This window comes from Muscardinus avellanarius (genome assembly GCF_963383645.1).
Source record: "Muscardinus avellanarius genome assembly, chromosome: 3".
NCBI classification, from domain to species: Eukaryota; Metazoa; Chordata; class Mammalia; order Rodentia; family Gliridae; genus Muscardinus; species Muscardinus avellanarius.
Window position 1 is genome coordinate 60,131,753 of NC_137788.1, and position 23,156 is coordinate 60,154,908.

The 23,156-nt window shown below is 38.2% G+C and overlaps 1 pseudogene across 1 annotated transcript in view; it reads right to left on the minus strand.

Annotated features, from left to right (window-relative positions):
• The window catches only part of LOC308260113 (ADP/ATP translocase 2-like), a 33,259-nt pseudogene extending 10,432 nt beyond the window's left edge, over window positions 1–22,827 (minus strand). Inside the window, exons 1-2 of the transcript in view lie at window positions 22,744–22,827; window positions 14,596–14,774 (exon numbers count right to left, since the gene is read on the minus strand). The product of the transcript in view is annotated as an ADP/ATP translocase 2-like (transcript). The remainder of the gene's footprint in view (window positions 1–14,595; window positions 14,775–22,743) is intronic.
• Between the last annotated feature and the right edge of the window lie 329 nt (window positions 22,828–23,156).

Consider the following 23,156-nt stretch of genomic DNA (forward strand, 5'->3'; position numbering starts at 1 on the left):
AATTCCGTACAAGCCTTGTTTAAGGCTCCCTCAAAACTTAAGTACTCTGTAGGAACAGTACCTCATCGATTTTTCTACAGCAAATTGACCTCTTCAGACCTTAGGCAAGCATTGGAGCTTGCCATAATAGAGTAAAATGGGAGCCCTTAGGACAAATGGTTATGGGTGGAGGAGAAGGCTCAGAAGTGCTGAACTGTGCTGGATGATGCTGGCTAATTCCTCCTTCTCAGATTAGCATGGAAACTCTAATAGCAATGCAAGACAACCAAAATATCTGAATTCCTTCTTTTGCTGAAAACTGTAGTGCCTCAAACTCACTTTTTAAAATAATCATTCCCCCTCAAGATACAGACTACCACTAGGCATGATGATCATATTTTTAAAGGTGATACAAGATGTTTTCCATTATAATAAAGTATATATACTCATTTAAGAAAATTATAACACACAGAACAGGCCAAAAGAATGAAATATAGCTGGGGATGGTGGTACACACTTGTAATTCCAGTACTTGGGAGGCAGAGACAGAAGGATCCCAGGTTCATGGCCAGCCTCAGCTACTTAGTAAGGTCCTTTGCAACTTAGTGAGACTTTATTTCAAAATAAAGAATAAAAAATAGGGCTGGGAGTGAGGCTTAGAGGTAGAATGCCCCTGGGTTCTTCAGGAAGGAAGGAAGGAAGGAAAGAAGGAAGGAAGGAAGGAAGGAAGGAAGGAAGGAAGAAAGGAAAGAAAGATGGAATATATTGCTATGTTCTAATATAGAGATATGACCATTGCAAGATATAAAAGTATTTTTATCTTTTATATCCTAAATGTAATTTTTGAATATTTGAAAAATATATAGCTTTAATTATATCAGTTATTCATTGCTAATATGTTTAGTTACAAATCTATATTTTATTGCAAAAGTTGATTATATCATATTTTACTTGAGGTATTTATTTCCAATTTTTCAATTTATGATACTATAAAGTTAGAATTTAAAAATGGTGGGGAATAAAAAAAAAATTTAAACGCTATATTCCCCAAATGGGTAACCATAAGTTTAATCCCACTTCTTATCTTTCTCCTAAATATATTCTAGACTGATTAATAATTTAATAGCTAAAATAAATCATAAAAGGGCTAGAAATATACAAAGGTGAAAATTTATATGATCTTGGCATACAAATATGTTGATAAGCAAAGAAAAAAGCAAATGTAACAAGAAGCATGATTGGTAGGTTTGACGGCACAAAACTAAAAGGCAGCTTTATAGCAAAACTGTAGATAGATATGCATACAATGTTAAAGGAAAATAATAAATAAACTATCTTAAAGGCTTTTAGAAATCAAGAATAAAATGATAAAAATGATTTAAAGATGGTCTAAAGTTTATGAATAGATGATCTACTACAGAAAAATACAAAATTTATAAGGTTCATATACACAAGTAACAAAAGGTATTATAAGTTAAATTAATAATGTATTTTCTTTCTTAAAGACTAGTAACATCTCATGCTATTACAGCTAAAGGGAAACAGGGATTTCGGACCCAGAGAAGGATTGTAAATTATTGTAACTTCCCTACAATTTACTTTGACAATATGTTTCAAAGACTCCAAACATGGCTCTTTCAAGAAATAATACTTCTTCGAATTGACTCAAAGGATGCCATTAAAGAAGTATTCATAGAAAAGTATACATAGATACTCATCTCAGTGCTGTGTGTTATCATAAATAATTGAAAACGACACACCTTTCAACACTGGGCTTTTAAGACATCTCAAAAAGCAATGTCAGTTAAATGATCAGTAGTGAGAGGATATTTTCACATTTTGTTATTTTGTTAACCAGTTGAATTTTACTGTTAAAACTTTTTATTTTTAAGGGCATATTTTAAAAAATATATAACAAGAGAGCTATTGCAGGCAATACAGTTTTTTTCTGTTTATCCTTTTTAATTTAATATACTTTCATTAGTGCATTGTAGTCAAACATCATAATGTCGTTTTGAGTGATAGGGTTGTACATGCACACAGTACTTGGTGAGCTTTCAGATTCTCATGAAAGCAAACTCTTTTTATAGACCATAAAAGTACTGCAAAATTACTATGATTGTTCTCGCCTTTTAGTAAAGAGGCCATAGAATAGACAAATTCATTATTGCTGATTATCTTGTTGCCTGCAATTTGTAGTCCACCTGTATCCTTCGAAAGATCTCATGCCTCCTCTCCATTGCAAAGAATTAATTGATGTCAATATCAATGATATTCTATTGAATTCTTTTTCCAGAGAATGATGTTTTTACCATGTTGAGCAAAGGAGTTTTCAGATTCAGAATCTTGGCAACAATCATCTGTCTAAATTCATAATTTGAGGCGTTCTTCTGCCATTGGTGGAGAATATAGCTTCTATCTTGATAAGGACTCAGATGTGCCTGTCAGCACTTGGAGCAAGTGCTCTCTCTCCTTTCTTATATCCTTTCTCTTTGCCTCTGTTTTTCTTTCGTTTCCCTTGCTTTTCCTTATACTGACCTTTCCTGACAGTCATTGTTAAATATGCACAGGATCAAATTTAAGGCTGGGCTAATGGAAAAAAGAGCTAGAAAAGCTATTTATTCTTACCTGGTTCTAAGCCCTAGGTCTACATCACTTAGGAAAACTGTCCCTTTCTGAGATCTACATTAGCTTACTGAAAAACTATAATTGGATCAGAAGCAAAAGCCTCAGCATCCTATAGAACATTACATTTACCTGGTCTTCTCCTCTGGGTGGCATAGGTCATAGAAATATTTGAAGTATTGGCTGTGCTACTCTGGTAGGAAATGCTAGCTACTCATAAAAACTACCATTCTTCTCTTCTTCCTGGGCACAACACTAGATTATACTTCCCAGAATTTATATAGTGGTCTATGCTTGTATGATTGAACTCTAACCAAAGCAATGTTAAAAGTGACTATTGTCACTCCCAAGTAAAAATCCCCGTTTTCTATTTCTAATTGCCTAGAATAGACATATCACCATGGAGACTTAGGAAGCCATGAATGATGATGCTATATGATCTCTATGTTAAAAAATAATTTATCAATGTGGGAACATTCTTACAGCACGTAAAATTCAACACAGACAAGGATACTGTGTGGTGTTGCTCAAATGATGCTAGGATATCTCTTGATATTCTGAAGATAGTGAGAATGTTAAATGAAGCAGAAAGATTCTCTGGTGAAAAGGGTGAGAGATTAAGGTTTCAAAGAAGTCTGCATGCAACAGTAGCTACAAGGTGGGAGACCCACAGCCAACTAGTGGGTGAAGGGACCTATAGTTCACTCTATTTACTTAGCAGAAAGAATTGTGCAGTAAGATGATCCTTAGCATCACTGAAAAACCAGTCGTTGTTGTCCTCTGTAGGCCAAAGCTGATACCAAGAGAAACTATTATAGAATTTGCCTCCATAATAACAATGAAGATCATATCACCCCAGTTTAATAGAAGCCAAGTGGAGGTACTTATTCATTAAAAATAGTACTTGAGAAATTATTGCAATGAGTCAATGGTCAGAGTAAAATATAAAAATATATGCTTATACTTAATAAAACATGAAAATTTTAAAGGCAAATAAATGGGCAGTCAACAGGGTATTATTCAATTTATTCAAACCAACAAGCAAAAATAATCAAATATGGGAGATGAGTAAGATAATTGCCTCCCCGATAAAATTGATAATATTTTCCATGGTTTGAGATCTGAGTAAGTTTCTAAACCTACAACTCAGTGAATGAAGGGGATACTAGATCCCCAGAGAGAAAACCTGAAACACACAATACTTGCAATAGTAATGATTTCCTCAGTCCTTCCTTGAGGAGACCTAGGTCCTTTTATCTAGGGAAGCATGCACCAAAACAAAGCACTAATGAACATAAAATTGGAGCTGACATTAATTTTTGGAGACTCCTGTCCTCTTACCCCTGTCATTTGGAAGTAACTGAGAGGATGGCTCTTGGAAAAAATTGGATTTATTGGATAAAAACTTATTGAAAATGAATGACAGAAGACTTCAGTCTGGGTTTCACAGGTTATGACAGGTCATAGGTGCATCTGGAAATGTTGAGGTAATTAGAAGCCTTTAATGGTAAAAAGAGAAGTCCATGTAATATTCTCTGAGACAATATGCCTTGGTCATGGAAGCTCATTGCAGGAGCTAGCATTAGTACATTGGTGGAGGCAGCTGTTGCTAGGCAAGGGCATTGTAGTTGAACTTCTACAGTCAAAAAGCCTCTTGCAATAAACCTTGTCATGTAAATGTATGCAGACATGCAGAACTAGCAAAGTGAACGCTATGGTTTGAATGATTCCACCAAAACTCGTGTTGGAATTGAATCCCTATTATGTGGCATTAAGATGTAGATTAATGGACTGATGGTTTATCTCAAGGTTCTGGTATAAAAGCCAGTTTGACCTGCACCCTTCTTGCCATGTGATAACCTATACCACCTTGGGATTCTGCAGCATCCACCAAGAAGTGTTCACCAGCTTGTGGCTATAAGGCCTTAACCAGCTATGATTCTTTGACCTTTGACCTTTCAGCCTCCAGAACTATGCACTGAATAACCTTCATTCTTTATAAATGAGCTGTTCATCAGTATGCAGTTATAGAAATAGAAAATGGACTAAGCATACATGAATTGTATACAGGACATAAAAGAGTCTCTTGTGGGTCATCCACAAAACATTCTTTTGATAGTATTTATGTCAGATATACAAGCATGAGTCGCCCCTCCTTTATAATCTCCTGGCTGGATCTGATGAAGATGACTTCATCTTGGTATCAGCAACTTTTCATTCAATATTCATACTTTTCTGGCATAAGAGTAAAACTATTTGGAGTTTAGGTGATAAATGAGGTACTGATTCTGAATCAGCTCAGAATTATCCATGGCTTCACAGATCCACATAGCAGATAATTATTTGCCTCTGAATGTATAACACAGATGAACATGCTTGGTAGCGGTGAAATTCCCACATTAGTTCCTTGGCTTGTGGAGTAATAACTATTCTAGAAGGGAAAACAAAACAACTTTGGAATACTCAAACTCTAGGAAAGAGAATTAAAACACAAGCAATAACACCAACCTCGTTCTAAGGGAGAATGGTAGAAATAGTGCCCACTTTAAAGCCTTTAAGATTTTAAGGGATGGCAATTTCCATTAATCTGCCATTTTTATTCATTGTTCTTGCCATGAAAAAGTAGGCAAATATTGAAAGATGACAGATTATTATGAACTTAAAACCAGTATTAATCCAAATTGCAACTGCTATGCTAGACAGAGTATTTTTTCCAAAGCAAATTTACACTGCCTTAGGACATAGTACATGCCCACAGATCTAGTGAATATATTGTTTTCCATTTTTTACCAAAAGGAACAGAATCAATTGGAATTCACATGGGATGGACAACATTTGCCTTTTATGGTTTTGCCTCGAAGGTATGCTGACTTATTGTGCCTATCATAATCCAAAGGTCCCAGGATTGTCTGAACATTCTAGAGAATATCAATTTAATTGGTATAGCAGAGACATCATGTTTATAGGACCAGATAAGAAAAAGTAGAAAATACATTAGTGGTTCTCCTCCAGAGGGCAGAAGATAAATCTTAGTAAGTTCTGGTGTCCTGCAAAATCAGTGACTTATTTTGAGATTCAGTGTTCTGGAGAATGCCAGAATATCCCCTCTACGTTAAAGGACAAATTATTTTATTTTCTACTTTAGTAGATGTGCAGTTTTGACTAGCTTCCCTCAAGTATTGAAAGATGCTTTCTTGCTTTTGCTTCTTCTTTTATGTCTTTGTCATGTTTGAGGAGATGTGTCCTTGACCTTAGAGTTACAGATACAGAGGGTAAAGATGAGGGGTGAACAAAGGAGAGATTACAGTTTGGTCCATATGACGGGTCCAGCCCATCAGCAGTGGGGCTAACAGGATGGTGGGTGCCGATGGCCGGAACAGAAGCACACGACAAGCCGGGAGTCGAGTCAAGCAGGATCTCGTTTATTTCTCTCAGGCAACCCAATTTAAAGCAAAAAAAAAACCGCAAGGGGGATTTCCAACAGGAAACCATTCTAACTTATCAAGCTAAAGTTCACTCTTGCATGTGCAAAGCATATAACTTGCAGCCAATCATTATCCAATGCAAGAGGGGTTCACGAGCAAGGAAGCATTATTTGAGCCAATAAGGCTCAACATTACCAAATTGGGCTAGCGGGGGCAAGGAGAGTAGTTACGCCCTCCATATCCGCTTGGCGCTACATGTTGCAGATGCATCGGAAGTTCTCAGGTGGTTGTGCAGACCCCAACGCGCTCTGTGCTACATGTAGCTGATTCATCAGAAAGTTCTGTCAGGCGGTTGTGCAGACCCCAACAGTCCGTATATGAATATTCCCAAATGATGAATTAACTCAACTGACTAGCAGGTGATATACAGAATGAGAAAAGAGAAATTATTTATTATGACCAACAGCATACCTAAAGATGAAATAAGTTCTTGTAAGAAGACTATAAAAGTAAAGCCAGGTGTGGTGTCACACACTTGTAATCCCAGTACTTGGGAGGTAGAGACAGGAGGACCGCAGGTTTAAGGCCAGCCTCAGCTACTTAGTGAGGTTTTCTGCAACTTAGTGAGACCCTGTTTCAAAATATAAAATAAAAAAAATAGGGCTGGGGGTATAGCTCGGAGGTAGAATGCCCCTGGGTTCATTCTCTGGTTCATTCTCCAGTACCAAATAATAAATAAAAGGATCAAAGAATAGGGAGTTAATGATGCCTGTGTACTCTTTAAATCAGACTTGACTTCAGTGGTTCTTGGGATGTCTAACAACTACTTCTCATCCGTATTCAAATTGAATTCATATAAGCATCAAGCTAATAAAAGTATGCCTGCCAATTTATTCTTACAAATTATCACATGTATACTTCCTATTCTAAGAAATGTATCATTTAAACTTCTATTTGACACATGGCAAACCATGCAAAGCAAGAATCAGAGAATCCCTGCCAAGGCCCAGCAGTGGACTCATGGTTAGGTGAGAATTCTTTTGCCTAATATTTCATTTCAGTTCCAAGTGAGAAAATAACAAAATAAATTTAAATTGACCCAAGTTCTTGATAACCTCTTCAATATGAACATATAAACTGCCATGGTATTCCATTAGAATGTAATCACTTGAAATTCATTTTCTATTGAGGATTCATTACAAATGATGAAATTACTCCTAAGTACTGTTACCAGAGTGAACTAAAATGAATGTTTGAAGCTTTAGTTTCTAAAACAAACAGATTTTTTTGGATCTGTCAATATGCCAAGTGTTTGTAGCAAGACATTTGAGGGTCAATCTGACTTTTGCATCCTTTGAATTTTGGCTGAATGTACTAAATACCTTAAAGGAAATGTGAGTGGCTTTGAATTGCATTTCATTCCATCCTACTACTTCTGGATGGAGAGAGAGAGAGAGAGAGAGAGAGAGAGAGAGAGAGAGAGAGAGAGAGAGAGAGAGAGAGAAAGAGAGAGATTCCCCAAGACTATGACACCAATAGCTGCCTACTCCATCTATGCCCACCTCTGAACCTTACTGCATTAAGGACAGATTTTCAACACATGAACTTTTGCTGGGACATTTTTTTTTTTGGTGGTACTGGGGTTCCTGGAAGCCCTTCTACCTCTTGGCTACACTCCCAGACCCATTTTATATTTTTATTTGGAAACAGGGTCTCTTAAGCCAGCCAGGCTGGCTTCGAACCAGCGTGATCCTCCTGTCTCTGCCTCCCAAGTGCGGGGATTACAAGCGTGCGCCACCACGCCTGACTTGGGGGGACATTTTAACCCAAAGTATGGTACTCATAAATCTGACCAAAGGAGGACTATGGACAATTGATATTATTTTCTCTATTTTACAGAAGGAGTTGATAATTAACTCAGAGATAATTTTATTCTGAGATTATGCATTCAATATAATTGGGTACATATTCCAAGGCAGATTTCTCTAACACAGAGCCCATGCCACCAGCTTTATGCTAGTTAACTTTTACTACTGTGGTGGCAGTATATATCTGACATCCATACCATCATTTCATGTTGGACCTATCTGGAAAGTGTATTAGGGTACCACATTGTTTTTCTGTCTTATTTTTAGCAAATATCTCCATCCCAAGAACCAAATGATTGAAAAAATATATGACAAAAACAAATATGTAAGATATAGTATATACAAAGAAGAAAGAGCTACAGTAACTTGCGATCTAGCATTGCACATTAGAAACACCAACTGTAGTGTATGTGTCCTCATAGAGATGCAAGCTTGAGTTCCAGTCACAGGTTTGTCACTTATTGGCTGCGAGCCTCTGGTTAATATTCTAGTCACTTGCTTATTGCTGTTTGATTCACTCATTGCACACTGTCTGCTCTCCCCTGTTTCACAGAGCTCTGGTCAGCAAACTGCAGTTCACAGGCTCTTTTGCCAATTGGATTCAAACTAGGATCAGCTAATGGAGGGAATTGGGAGACGGCCAGCAGGTGACTCGAGGGGAAAGCAGCATTCCTGCTCTGCTCTGCCCTCGACTTTAGACACCGCTTTATTAGTGGCTCCCTCTCTTTTTTAGTTTCTGATTCTTCAGAAAAGTAGTTCTAGCTTACACGGGACCAACTCCCACTTATATCCTGGTGACATTACCTATACTTTGTATATTTTGTCCTAGGGATGGTGGTGGCTTCCTTTTATTCTGGGCTCTGAATTGCCTCACTGTCTCTTATTCACTCCTTCAGATCATTCAACTACTTGGAAAATAGTTCTTCATATTAAATAGTCCCATTCATGAGGTGGGCATGTTGGCTCACGCATGTAATTCCAGCATTTAGGAGGCTGAGACAGGAGGGTTGCGGTTTGAGGACAGCCTCAGCTCATTAGTTGGGCCTTCTGAACTCAGTGAGACCTTGTTTCAAAAGAATAAAAAATAGAAATAGGGGTGCAGCTCAGAGGTAGAATGTCCCTGGGTTCCACCCCCTAATACCACAAAAATAAGTAAATATCCCCATTGAACAACCTAGTGTGGGTTTTCTTTTGCTAACTGAAACTAACTCATGCAATAGGACCAAATATTCAATATCACAGAGACTTATTTTACTTATTTTAAAGGCTGATAATAATGACTTGCAAGTTTCTTAACATGTCAGTGACTCAGTATCATCACCTGTGAAATGTACCTATGAACCTTACTTACTTCTGAGTTAATGCAGGCTAACTTCTGTAAGAAATAATGCATTCAAATGTAGCAGCTTGTCCTAGTAGACAAGAGCACACTAATACAGAAAATCTAGACACAAAGCATGGAGGGTTTTGTGTGTGTGTGTGTGTGTGTGTGTGTGTGTGTGTGTGTGTGTGGTGTGAATATGTATAGTGAGGGCTGCCTATAGTTCACTTGATTTTTCAAAGGCTCATGCTGATGGAAGCTTTGACATTTTAACCCAGCTTCCAAGAACACCTTTGGGGTCATCTTAATTCCTCTAACCAGACAAGGAGAGGTTCTATGGATAACTCTTATGGGTTGAACCTAAAAGTGGTTCACAACACCTCTACAGACAGTCCACTGATAACTCAATTATATGACCATAGAGAATAAATAGTAAAAGGTATTGGTGAATATAACTTTGGTAAGTGTCAAGGATGAACCAAAAATTGTTGTGATAATCAGCTAACAGTCTTCAGCACAACTTCATGTGTAAAAGCTATGGAAAAATCAGGACTTAGATAATGGAGGAAAAACCCCAGTAGAATAAAGATGGTGGTCCAGGAAAGGTGAATTAACAAAGGACTTTATGTACATATGTGAGACTACCAATGCCAATTTCAATATCATGAAAGGGGAGAAAAAGGAGTGGAAAGAGAGCCAGGGCAAAACTCACCAAGTGTTGTGTGGATATATGTCATTATCACTCTGAACTACATTATGAGAATACAATGAAGCAATAAAATTGTCTCTGTCATCTTATGTCCCATTAAGATGTATGACTACAGTGAGGGAGTGGTGGTGGCAGAGATATCACACCATAGGAGAACGTGCAACCTGGCACCCCCCATAGTTTAAAGCAGACTCTATCGACTCCCTGGGTCGGAGACTCTGTGATACAACCCAGTAAAGGAGTAGTGGGGTCTGAGATAATACAGACTCGAGATCCAGAGCACCTTAAGTGAAGCCATAGTGACCCAAGGGAAGAACCCAGAGAAGGCACAAACCTCCGAAATCATGGGAAAGAGGAATAACACTGGAGTAATGAATGTGCACAACCCCACAACATCAGAACCTGATAAAACAGAAAATCAGAGATTTCTAGAAGATCAAATCAGGAAAATAACTGTAGAAATAATAGAGGTGCTTCGAAAAGAACTCAGAGAGAGCCAAAAAGAGATAAAGGATGCAATTAATGAAGTAAAGGCCTCAATTCAAAGCACAAACAACCGATTAGACCACATGGAGAACAGAATATCGCTCTTAGAAGATGAGCAATCCAAAAATGAATGCATAGTTTCTAATCTAGAAAAAGATATCCAACAGCAGGAATCTGACATTGAAGAAATATGGGTCCATCTTAAGAGAGCTAACCTAAGAATAATTGGAATAGAGGAGGGAAAAGAAAGTGATACCAAAGGGATCAACAATCTCTTCAAGGAAGTAATAGCAGAAAATTTTCCAAACATAGAGCAAGAGGTTGATACACAGATCCAGGAAACTTATAGAACTCCCTTTAGACAGGATCGGAGAAGAGGATCCTCACGCCATATAATTGTCAAAATGACCAATGTGGAAGCCAAGCAGAGAATCTTAAAGGCAACAAAAACAAAGGGCCAAGTGACATTCAGAGGCAAACCAATTAGAATCACTCCAGACTTCCCAAACCAAGTCATGAGAGCCAGAAGGGCTTGGAGTAACATATTCCAAACTCTGAAAGAAAATAACTTCCAGCCCAAAATTTCCTATCCAGCAAAACTTTCTATCAAATTAGATGGAGAAATAAGAAGCTTCCATGACAAACAGAAACTGAAGGAATTTATGTCTTCAAAACCAGCGCTAGAGAAAATACTCAAAGAGATTAACTACAAAGAAGAAATAGGTAACACTCACCAGAACCAGAGAAACAAGAGTTTCCATCCAATAAAGAAAATTTTAAAATTAAAATTATGAACACAAAAAAGTGAATAAAACTACCTACTGATCTACTACTGTTTAATACATGATGCATAATTAAAATTTCAAGTACAAAGTGTTACTATCACTCTCAGTATTAAGTAAGGTAATATTTATAGCCTTTCAGGGTCTTAAACATACTAGACCACAGGAAATATATCATTCATCATCATCATCATCACTAACATGACTACCTGAGATCTAAATATAAAGTTCACTATTATCACTATCTTAAAAAGATTGCCCGTTTAAAGCTTTGCATTTGTGAAATAAAATTGTCAGTATTTTTATTGATGATGATAAATAATAATTATGAGTCTTAGTTAAGTTTGGATATGAAATTGCCTACTGAATTGTTTACTACATGATATATACTCAAAGATTAAGTCCTATTTTCCTCTATAGATTACAACTATAAAAGGAAGGTTTTAAGGACCCCCAAATCAATAAGCATAGTCATTACCCACAAAGCTGAATAAAATCTAGAGCAAGAGAAGACATATAACACACAATATTATAGGAGTTTTCCTCTTTATGAAAGATATATTGTATTGCTGAAGAAGCAGCAAGCTAGTAAACAAACTGTGTATCTGTGTGCTTGTATAAACACATGCTTAGATAGTGAGAATGACTACAAAAATAAAATAAAAGGACTTGCTACATGGAAAGTGGTCATGGTGCTGGGAAGGGTACTGTCACTTGCACTTGGTAAAACTCTCTGTAGAAAGGCACTTGAGCAGAGATACAACATGTGCAATGAAATTAGTAATAGTGTAGGTATGTATATGAGATTGGGGCTGGCATAGGATCTTAAGGCTTTAGTATCCAAACAAGGGATGTTAGGATATACTGCTTTACATTTTATCCCATTAGTGCTATTTGTAGCATAATCATTCCCATGAGTAGAGGCAGGAAAAGAGGCCAAATGGAGGAATGCATTTAAATTTTATTTACTAATAGTGCATATAGTCAAGATATGCAACATGTTTTGAAACATATATACACTGTGAAATGATTACCTTAGTCAAGCTAGTTAACATATCTTGGTCTTTAGCTGCCATTTGTGTATGTGTGTGATGAAAATACTTAAGACCTACTCTCTTAGTAAAGTTCAAATGTACCATGCAATAGTTTTAACTACAGTCATTAAGTTGCAAAGGCCCTCACTAAGGAGTAGCTGAGGCTGTCCTTGAACTGTGATCCTCCTGTCTCAGCCTCTCAAATGTTGGGATTACAAGCATGTGCCACCATGCCTGGCTTTAAATTTTATTCTTATTTAAGATTTGTTTTTTGTCTCCAAATAAATTTTAGAGTTTTTTTATTATAGTGCTTTGAAAGATGTCATTGAAATTTTGATAGGTGTCTGTCTCTAGAGACAAAGAATATTTAATATCATTATATGATAATAAAGTGGTCAATTCAGGCAGGTCTGGAGGTGCACATGTAATTCCAGTGTTTGGGAGGCTGAGACAGGAGGATCACAAATTCAAACTCAGCCTTGACAACTTGGGCCCTCAGGAACTTAATGAAACCTTGTTTCAAAATAAAAAAAAAATAAAATAAGACAGAGGGTGTAGTTCAGAGGCAGAGAACTTGTAGATTCAATACCCAGTACCGAAAATTAAAGGTCAATTCAATATTGAATAGAAAAATGTAAAAACTATAAATATATGTGCTCCCAAAATGAGAAGGTCTAAGTATATAGAGCAAATATTGACAGATTCGACAGAAGAAATTAACAGTAAAACAATACTAGTAAAAGATGTCAGTATCCAACCTTCAATAATTCCTAGAACATCCACATGGAAAAATCAATAACTGTTGGACTTGAACAACATTTTAGACTTAATTGAAAAGAGTTATACAAAGCATTCTCCAGGATAGATTGCATACTAAATCACAAAATAAGTATAAAAACTTTTAAGAAGATTGAAGTGATATCATGTATCTTCTGATTACAGTGGAATAAAGCCAAAAATCAGTAATAAAAAATTACAATTATGTGAAAACTGAGGTACACACTCTTGAACAATCATTCTGTCAAGGAGGAAATAAAAATGGAAACAAACAAAACAAACGAAACAGGACCCAGCATGCTAAACTATATGGAATGAAGGAAAATCATTATTCAGAAGAAAGCTTATAGTACCAATGCCTATATAAAAAGAGAAGAAAGATCTCAAATAAAAAACCTAATTTTATATTTCAAGAGAATAAAAAAATGATAACAGACTAAGCTAGAAATTAGCACAAGAAAGGAGATAATAAGGAGTAGCATAGAAATGAATCAAAGGAAGAATAGAAACACAACAGAAAAATCAACAAAGCTAAGAATTAGATATTTTGGAAATATAAACAAAATCAACAAATCCTCATTTTGACTAAGAATAAAAAGAGGAAACTTAAATAAGATAAAAAATAAAGTACTGATAATACAGATGATTCAGAAACAAAAAGATTATCAGTGACAATTATGAATAATTATATGCCGACAAATTTTATAATCTTGAGGAAGTTGATAAATTTCTAGAAATATACAACCTATTAAGACTAAATCAAGAATAAATAGAAATTAAATATCCAGGAAGAGTGCGACTAAGGGAAGCAGCTCAACTCAGTTATATTGACACTTAGTCTATTGCCATGAAAACAGAATCTTGATGAGAGAGAAAAAACAGCAAAAAATTGAAAGGCGATGAAAACAAAGCCAGAAGACAGAGCAGGAAACAGAAAAATACACCAGCTGCCTCCGTTGGGGAATGGTTGCAGCCATGGGGGTCATTGTCTAGTAGCTGAGACTGGGCACTGCAGCCTCCAAAGACCCCCAGCAAAAAGTCAAAGATGTAATGGAAAGAAAGTGGTGTCAGCTCAACAAAATAAGTGGTTGGCTTCATTCCCATGCTCCACAGAGAAATCTACTGACCAGACTCCCAGCTGTAACCCATGGTAGTGGTGGCTGAGTCTACCTCATCTTCCAGAAATCCAGATCAGTGCTCAGCAATACCATAAGTGAACAAGCTGTCCCAGTGGGAGAATGTCCAACATGGTCCCAGGGATTTATTCACAATGTCTGAGACTTTGTGGTTCACCCTAGTGAACTGCTATCACAGAAGAGGCAGGGATTATCAGACAGCCCCCAGGGCCAATTGGGCAGAAAGATCTACAGTCTACAAGGAACAGGGCTCTATTTGGGCCTCCAGGGATCACCACACACCACCTAAACATGGTGACCAGGGAGAAGTCAGACCAACCCAACCTATCTGTGGAGAATATAGACCCTTATGTATACACTGGATCCAGTTCTAGTGGCCACCTACCATCTTTGTAGGCAGAGAGAGAGAGACAGGCTTTAGTGTCTGTAGAAAGCTTGGAGACCTATGCTTACAGTGGATCCAGACCAAGTGATAACAGCTGCCTCTGTAAACAGAGAGACTCAGAAACAGGCTCTGTAGAGAGCTCAGAGACACAGGCTTGCAGCAGGAAAGGTACCAGTGGCACTTGGTTGCACAGAGCACAGAGACACCAACCAGAGTCCCGAACATTGAAGGAGACAAAAAAGTGGAGCTAAAAATTGACATCAATTCTGTAGGTTACAGAGAAAATGAGAGTGCTTGGAACATGCTTGAGAACCTAATATAGAAAGTGAACTTTATAAAGCTGAAAGAGTCCACAACAGACCCAAAAGGACTGCAGAGGTTAAGTCTGCTCTATACAGATATATTTTAGGGTTGTTTTGTTGTTGTTTCATTTTGTTTTTCTTTGTGTGTGTGTTTGCCCTTATTTTCTCTTTCCCACCTCTTCTACAAGCTTCATCCTTCTTTCATATTTACTCTTTTCTCTCCATCCTGTTTTTCTTTTTTTCTTGTCTTTGTCTTATATTAAATCCAAATTATATTGTAATGTATGTGGAAGCTGTTCCTGGTGGCTCTGTTGGGCTTCTGGAAACTGTTTCAATAAGAGAAAAGTAACCATGGGTTCTTGTTCTGAACTAGGTATAGAAAACAGTAGCCTGAACTCTGTAAGCTTAAGCAATTTTTATTATTACAAAGACAGAAAGATAGGATAAATTTAATAAAGCCCTATACCCGTGACAGTATAGGGTAGTGACTTGAAAAGAAGTCACCGAAGTCTTGGATAGTGAGTAGTTTTATAACCAGTCTTCTGACCTGACCTGAGTAGATCTGCCCTTTCTCCAGGGCAGGGTTTTTTTTTTTTTTTTGTGGTATTGGGGTTCTTGGAAACCTTTCTACCTCCAGGCTACAGTCCAAGACCTATTTTATACTTTTTTATTTTTGGAAACAGGGTCTCTTAAGCCAGCACAGCTGGCTTCGAACCTGCATGATCCTCCTGTCTCCACCTCCCAAGCGTGGGGATTACAAGTGTGTGCCACCACGCCCGGCTCATGGCAGGTATTTTGATGTGGGGATTCTTTGCTGTAGACCTGCCCTGGCTCTGGCACAGACCCCATTGCTTTTGTTACACTCCAAAATTACTGGGAGTCTGGGATCTCTTGGAGGTTCATGGCATTCCCCCACATCCTTGAGGAAGTTTTCTTCTCTTAGAAATATAAAAGACCCTAGGCTTTGGGGTCCCTGTATTCTCTTGCTAATCATCCTGGGTGCCTGGGCCCTCTATAGCCTTTTCTCTTAAGCTCCTGGCTTTCTAATACTGACATTATTTTCTCATTTTGAAACCATTTCCCAATACTGGTACATTCCCCTCTCTTTCTATTAACTTTCTGACACCTGTCAGGCCAAAGATAAACATTGTGGAGATTCCTTTCTGGGACTTGGGAGGGAGAGACCTTAAATGAAGGCACAGACAATTGTCTCTCGGACAACTGACAACTTTATTCTCTAGGACTAAGTTTTTATACTCTTTTACAACTATGCTAAAATCATGACTTCATGAGAAAGAAAACATCAAAGTACAGTGGGGAGTGATTGATATAGAACATATGTCATGTGCTTACAAAATACAATTATTAAAGGGAAATTGCAGGAACAGGGAGGAACAAAGCACCCTGGTTAAAGATGATTAAAAATGTGATTAAGGTCAGTTCTCGCTCTCACCAGTGGTCTGGGGGCACGAAATTCCGGAAAGACCAGGAGTCACCCAGAGTCTCGGAGAGTTTGGACTTTCACCAAACTGCCTTAACTCTCTCAGAATCTTTCATTCCTCAGGCTTCGTCCATGTCCTCCATCAAAACATAGGGAATACATTTTAATTTTTACAGCTCTTATTAACAATTAACATAAGCTAAATCTCCATCAATCCACCCCCATTTTTACTATTTGCATATAACCTGTTTCCAAAAATAAAATAGGTCTGGGAGTGCAGCCCGGAGGTAGAAGGGCTTCCAGGAATCCCAGTACCACCAAAAAAAAAAAAAAAAATTGAGCAAATTTACAGGAGACAGAAATTGACATACAAAAATGAATTCTTTATACCATTGATAAACTATTTGAAAACAAAATTAAAAATGATCCCATCTATAATAGCACAAAAATAAAATAGGAATAATTTTAACTTTTGTTGGATGTTAAATTCACTGAAAACTATAAAATATCAATTAAAGAAATTGAAGAATTTATAAATTAATAAAAAGATTGCTGTGTTCATGGATTCGATAAATTACTATTGTTAAAATGTTCACAGTACCTGGGGCCTCCGAGGCCAGGATAAGAGCCTGCCGAGGGGTTAGGCTGGTGCTGGGGCCAGCGAGGCCGGCATCGGAGCCTGCCTTGATGCATGACCAGTGCTGGGGCCTCCGAAGCCAGGACCAGAGCCTGCCGAGGGGTTAGGCCGGTGCTGGGGCCAGTGAGGCCGGCATCGGAACCTGCCTTGAGGCAAGGCCGGTACTGGGGCCTCCGAGGCCAGGATAAGAGCCTGCTGAGGGGTTAGGCCGGTGCTGGGGCCAGCGAGGCCGGCATTGGAGCCTGCCTTGATGCATGACCAGTGCTGGGGCCTCCAAATCCGGGATCGGAGCCTGCCAAGGGGTTAGGCCGGTGCTGGGGCCAGCGAGGCCAGCATCGGAGCCTGCCTTGAGGCAAGGCCGGTACTGGGGCCTCTGAGGCCGGGATCGGAGCCTGCCTTGAGGCATGACCAGTGCTGGGGCCTCCAAGGCCGGGATTGGAATCCTGCCAAGGGGTTAGACTGGTGCAGGGGCCAATGGCCAGCATCGGAGCCTGGCGTGAGGCAAGTTCACTCCTGCGGCCTCCAAGGTCGGGACCAAAGCCAGCTTAGGGGTTTGACCGGTTCAGGGGCCAGCGAGACCAGAACTGGGGCCTCCCATGAGGCAAGGCCGCTGCTTGAGCCAGCGAGGTCTGGATCAGTCCACTGAGTAGCCAGGCCACGACTGGGACCATCAAGAGTGGGATTGGTACTTGCAACGCAGCATGCACAGAGAAATATCGCAGAAAATAAAAATCAGACGCTTCTCTTAATCAGCAATAACTAGGAGGAAAAGGGCAACAGGAAGAGGTTGAGCTATAGAAAGGGCCCTATAGTGAAGCAACTAATGTGACCAATCAGAGGGTATGTAATACTGGAGGACGGAGCCTCTTTAAAACGCAGGAGGTACATAAACAAATGTATCAAAGTAAATCACCAAAGAAGTGTGGGATGGAGGGAGGGGGAGGGAATGGGATGGGGGCTGGAGGAGGGCTAATTGGATGATGTGTGCTTGTATATCCTCTCAAGTCTTGTACTCCAATGTGATTGATATATGACTACAATGCACCAATTTAAAAAATAAATAAATTTAAAAAAATGTTCACAGTACCAAAAATAATTTGAAACTCTGAAATATTTAGCAAAAGTTTAACGGTACTTTCACAGAAATGGAGGATACCATTTTAAAATTCTAACTCAAGGCTTGGTCAGTGATAGAAATCATCCTGGTATTAGGGAAGATTAGTACCTACATGGTACATCCTATTTTAATTTCTTGGAAAGATTTTCTAACACTGGTAAAGGGCCAGGTAAGCCAACTAAGTATGCTTAGCATGATCAGCATTAAAAGTCTGAACCAAGAACTTTAAAGAAGAGAACAGTATATAGTATGGATATTCTGAAGTCTGCCTGAATATAGACCAACTCATGCTTTGATTTCTCCAAGTGACAGGATCCAGACCCCATGTGATATTGTTAAACACATGTATCCAGAATGGGCTGTGTCCTTGGTCCAATTACATTAAAGGTTTACTTGGTGATATTCTCTTCCTCTACCTGTAAATACTCCCTTAGTCGCAGGGCTGGCCTTTAGTAATGCAAAATTCATTGCAATAAAGATACGTTGACCTTTGTTATGTGCCAGTCAGTGGTATGCATCAGGGGATTCATCAGAGATTGCATTTCAATGAAGGAGTCAGACAATGAAAAACTATGTAAGCAGCATGGATAATATTTTAGGTGGTGGTAAGTATTATAGGAACAATAAAGTAGAGGGAGGGAGGAAGGGTCAGAAGACAAGATGATCAGGAAAAGCCTCAGTGAGAAAATGAAACATTGGTAAATATTCCAAGAAAATAAGGAAATAGCAGTAGTCTTTCTGAGGATAGATAGATATTTGAACAAAACGAACAAAAAGAGCAAATGTCCTGGGGCAGGAATAAACCTGAGCATTTTATGAACCCCCAAACGAAGCCTGCATGTGAACGAGAAGGAGAGGATCTGAGATGGTTCAAGAAGCAATGGAGTGGGATGGACCTCAGGGCTGGCACTAAATAGGACCTTGGAGGCCACTGTAAAGCGCTGGCATTAAGTTGAAATAAAATGCAAAGCCATTGAGATGTTTTGGGCAGAGGAGTGATCCTCTCTCACTTATGTTTTAATATAACCTCTGTAATTCATGCTTGTTGATAGGATAAAGTAGAGCAAGTGCAAGAGAAAAGAGATGGTTGGGAGGTGAACCTGCTGCTGACTTGTTCTGTGCCCTTTTACTCTCCTTGGTGATGCTGTACTTCCTCCCAAACCCACTTCCAGGGCTCTTAGGCTTCAAGTTCTCTTATAATGCTCCTTCTAATCTTCTAATTTCCTCAGGAAAAGAGATAATAAACTCATCCACTTTGAAGTATAAATGATTTATAAGCTATGTGTATAAGCAGAGAGCATAGCTTAAAAAAAAAGGAATGGAGCTCCAAATGCTGAATTTCAAACATAAGTGGACAAAGTTTTATTTGAGCCACAGGGTCTTTTGAAATACCTAAAATGACATTACACAGATACTCTGAGTAATAGGGCCAGCTTCAGTTTAAATTCTTGTGATAAAAAGCAAATTATACACAGAGAAATGAAAATAGAAGGCTATGCGCTCTTACAAAATCCACAGGATGATGAATACTATATTCGCAAGATAAACCTTAACCCAGTTACTCCCTACCATTATAGACCCCACCTAAATCTGGCTTAAACCCGTTTCCTCCTATTCTATTGTTAATGACTTTCAACTTTGTTTTGGGAAACTCACTTGTCTCCTAATTTGTTTCATGCACTTCAGGTATAATCTCACACTGAATTTAATTCCTACTCTACACTGATTTTCTTCAAGCGCAAAAAATGTCATTTCCTGTTTACATTCTTAAATGGCTCTCCCTCACCTTGGGATAATCCAACATCTCTGGCCTGACACAGTAGTTTCTTTAGGAAGTGATGATCTCCAGTTCCTCAGCAACTAATTCCCTCACCCTCCTGCCCCAAACTCAATCCCTCCATATACACACACATTCTATTTAAACCACAATCCTGCCATCTCTTTCTCTGGGGTTCAGTGCTTTCTATTTTCTTCTCCTGGTAAAGATTTTTTTTCTCATTTTCAAAACAAGTTGCATCTCTATTTTTCAATATTTCAAAAAAAATTGGTGTATTGTAGTCATATATCTTAATGGAGTGCAAGATAGTAGAGACATACAAGCACGTATCACTCAATAAGCCCTTACCCAATTCCCACCCCTTCTCCTCCCTCTCCCTCCTTCTCATGTTTGGCTTAGTGATTGATATGTTTGTGAATGCACATCACGTACATTAAAGATTCTTACTCTCTTTCTTTTTCCCCAACTAGTTTCTATTCACCATTCAGGGGTTGGTGAAGTCATCACCTCTTCTGAAGAGCCTTCCCTTGGTGCCTGTGACTCAGATTCTCTTCTCAGGGTTTCCAAAGCATCCTGTTCTGTCATTTTCATATTTACAATAGCAAATAGATTTTCTGTTACTTGCTGGCTTGTCTTCTCCATCAGCTTTTGAGTCTTTATAAGGGCAGGGGCTTACCTTGCTTTATTTGTGCATCTAAAACGACTAAGTGGAGCTGGGTGTGGTGGAACATGCCTGTAATTCCATTACTTGGGAGGCCGAAGTAGGAGGATTGCAGGCTCAAGGATAGCTTCAACAACTTAGTGAGAATGTCAGAAAGTTAGCAAGACCCTGTTTCAAAATAAAAAATCAAAAGGGCTGGTGGTTAGCCATGCATGGTGGCACATGCTTGTAATCCCAGCATTTGGGAGGCTGAGACCAGAGGATAGCAGTTCACCGAGAGCCTCAGCTACTTAGTGAGACCCTGTTTCAAAATAAAAATACAAAATATATAAGGCAGGGGGTATATATAGCTCAGAGGTTGAATGCCCCTGGATTCCATCCCCAGACCCCCCCACACACACACACACAAGGGCTAGTGGTATAGAGTATAGCTTGGGGATAGAATGCTCCTGGGCTCAATTCCTACTACCCAAATTAAAATAAAATACAAATAAAATGCCTAAGTGTGCCCTAATTTGTAATGGAACCACAATAAATGATTGAGTGTATAAGTGAAAGGTGCATGTGGAATTTCTTACAAAAGTTGAAAGCATGAGAAAATGATATTACTCATCTCCAAAAAACCCTAGTTGCTTAAGAGAAACACAACTATTTCTGATACTGAAACCAAAGGGAAAATCTTCCTTATATTTTTATAGAAAATAGTATAATATGCCAGATACTGTATAAAAAGAAATGATAACCTCAATGGTTACTATAAACTGATGCCACTAGTTTTTAATTTACTGAGGTTAGGAAGGACAGACATGATGATGACGTTAGTTCTTTTCCATTTTAAAGTAGGTTTTAAGTGGCAGTGATCATTGCAGTGTAATTCCCAGCAAATAGTTCACATATTGATTTAGAGGTGATTTTCTAAAATCCAAATGTGCTAACAATCTTTAAAATAGAGCATTTGTGTAATATAACACTATTATAGAACAATAATTTTTCTTAGTAAAATAGAAAAGTAATACATGTGATAGCCTAAAGAAATGACTCATGAGAATGAAAAGATAATGTAAAAGCCCAATTATCAATGAACTTAATGTTAAATTTAATATTTTCAAGGCTATTAAGCAGTAGAAAAATATTTTTCTTTCAATTAAGTTAGTAATTCTTTTATTCTAAAAGTCAAAATAAAAATGGGCTTTCATTTTACTTTTAAAATCTTTATTTTAAAATAGTTATCACTCATCCATTGGTTATTTTTTCTTTGGGGGTTAAAAATTGATGACTTAAGTCACTTCAGGTTTCCACTAGGCTTCTAAGGGTTTAATTACATATTTTTTAAAGGTTGGAAACTCCTTATCCACACTGTGAGCCCAGACTGCTGTCAAGATCTATTTTCATGCTCCCAAGGGTCTAGAGGGAAACTTTCTAAACTTATTTTCCTCCCAAGAAAATCTCCCATCTGATATCTCTGTCTTTGCAGTAAGACAGTGTGCTGAGCCCTGCTCTTAGAGTCATTCAATAGATATTCCTCCTAATCCAAATTTCTCTCTAAATTTTTGAGAAAATTTAGGCAAGACATATCATGCCTCCAATTCTATTAAAGGAGGTTTTGGGCTTAGATGCATAAACTCCCCAAATTATTAGCTTGCTACTCCCTTTTCAGAAAAAAAAAATAATACTCAGCTGCAACCGTGCCCTAATTTTTTAATAATTGTATTGGTGCACTATAGTCTCACATCAAGCAGTTCATATTGATAGTGGCATACTTGCACACAGCACTTGGTGGGCTTTCCCCTGGCTCTGTCCCATTCTTTTCTTTGCATACAGAGTATTGAGATTGCCATTGGTATTCTCACATAAGTACATAAAGCTAGTGAAAGTGACTCCTTCGTTGATTCTTCCTCTCCTCCCTCTCCTTCCTCTAGATCACCTCCCTGGCTCTGTTGAAGTTTTCCCTCCATTATTTCAAGTCCTTCTGGTATTCAGATTACTCCTTCGCTTTTGAATATTAGAGAAAACATATGACCCTTCACTTTCTGTGACTGTTAATTTCACTTAACGTATGTTCTCCAGGTCCATACATTTTCCTGCAAGTGACATAATTTTGTTCTTCTTTACTGCTTAGCAGAATTTCATCATGTGTCTATTCCATAATTTTGTGATCCATTCATCTGTTGATGGACACTTAGGTTGGTTTCATAATTTATCTACTGTGAATTGAGCTTCAAAAAGCTAGTCATATATTATTATTAAGTGCCTCACAATTGCAGCAGAGGCTACTACCCACCTCCTGGATCACTGCAGGGCCCCCTGAAGGGTGGTATCTCTGACTTTGGGAATTTTTGGAGAGGCTGCCTAAATTTCGTACCATGTTTAACATCCTGAGTAATGTGATTTTATGATTTGTTCAAGGAACCTCAATTCTTTTTATAAGTTTTCTAGCCAAAGGCACTGAACTGGATGCCTTGGGCAATGTGCATCTCTTTGAACACTTAAGACAAATAAGCACTAAAGATTCCAGTGCTTGGATTTTGTTTTAGTACATTAGGTTCCCAGGAAGTCCTGGGATAAAATAAGAGAAGGAACATACTTTTTTTTTCTTTTCTTTTGGTGGTAGTGGGGTTCCTGAAAACCCTTCTACCTCTGGGCTATACTCCCAGACCTATTTTATACTTTTTTTTTTTTTAATTTGGACACAGG